The sequence below is a fragment of the Euphorbia lathyris genome, chromosome 9 (assembly GCF_963576675.1).
Source record: "Euphorbia lathyris chromosome 9, ddEupLath1.1, whole genome shotgun sequence".
Classification (NCBI taxonomy): Eukaryota; Viridiplantae; Streptophyta; class Magnoliopsida; order Malpighiales; family Euphorbiaceae; genus Euphorbia; species Euphorbia lathyris.
The window spans coordinates 70,745,722-70,747,231 of NC_088918.1; positions in this window are offsets into that span (position 1 = coordinate 70,745,722).

Genomic DNA, 1,510 nt, shown 5'->3' on the forward strand with positions numbered 1-1,510 from the left:
GTTAGATAATTTACCCTTTTGTAATTTGGCAATTAGGTTTTTGAGATGATATAAATTCATCTATTTCTCTTTGTAATAGGTTAACTTTTATCAAATCTATATCATATCTTCTTCCTTGTGAAGTTTGTTAAGGTTTTCACCTTCAACAATGGGGATTTCACTATTTCTATGGATTTAGTCCATGAATTGGGATTCACTCCTTCTAGTTTAGCTAGAGAAGTTGGTATTCTTTGTTAGTTTATGATTAAAACTAACACGTCACTATTTCAGATAAATCCGATCTGTATCAGTTGGTATTAGAGTCGATCGTTTTCCTTGAACGGAGACTTCTTTCGACTATGGTTCAACCGAGTTTATCACCAGCTTTAAAGGAACGTCTTAGAGCCGGGTTGAGGAAGACGGAGCTCCTATTTGAAGAGTTACTATGAGGATGCTCCAAAGGGTAACCACTACTTTACCTCCTAAAGATTCATCACCAATCTTGTCTCCTTTACATATTGAAGAGGTAAATCCAAAGCTTTCAATTCTTGATATGGAAGTTGTGGGTATTGATAGGGGTCAAAAACCCCTATCTTTGGGTACGGTTTTAGGACGGGTTTTAGCATTATTCAGTTAATAAGCGAGCATTTCTCGCATTTAAATGCTTTTGTGTGAGTTAGTTAGGAATTGGAAACCTTTTATTTATTAATTCGTTGTTTAGGCTCGTTTTATGACCAATCTAGGCAATTACGGCCAAAATAGCATGCATAGTATAATTCCGTTATCTTTTGAAGCTAATTGGTCCGTCAAAAGTCGCACCAAACGAAGCGTTTGCTCAAAATAAGCGATTGACGGATCAATTTAGCTTTTGGACTAATGTTATCTGGAGTTTCTGTACGTGCGCAGGTGTAAGTTCGGGCGAAAAAGGACATCGACGACATTCGGCAAGCATCGAGGACATGCCGGGCGAAAACGCTCGACGAACGGGCCATTTCTGCTCGCCAAGCAGGCCCCTGGAGGCCTACTCGCCAAGCAGGCCCCTGGAGTCCTGCTCGGGCGAGCAGGATGCCTGCTCGCCGAGCAGGCCGCCAGGCGCCTACTCGGGCGAGCAGGAGCCTGCTCGCCGAGCAGGCCGCCAGGCGTCTACTCGCCGAGCAGGGGGCTGCTCGTCGTGATTAGCCCTGCTCGCCGAGCAGCTCGCCCTGCTCGGCAAGCAGACCTGCGGGAATTGGTCAAAAAGACCAATTCCGCCCCCACGAAGCCACGATGGACCCCACGATTTCCTACACTAATAAGGACACAAAAATAGGTCAAAAAGAGGGCCGAGCCACGCCTATAAATTGAGTTTTTCCAATGTAAATTAGATATCTTTTATCTTTGTAATTTTCTTAGTTTTTTCTCTTGAGAAATCCTCTCCACCTCCTCCATATCCTTCAAACCTCCATTGAAGACACCTCCGAAGCTCCGTTCACTGAGGATTGCTCAAGCTTCATCCTTAAGTCCTAGAAAGACGCCTGCATTGGTAGACAGG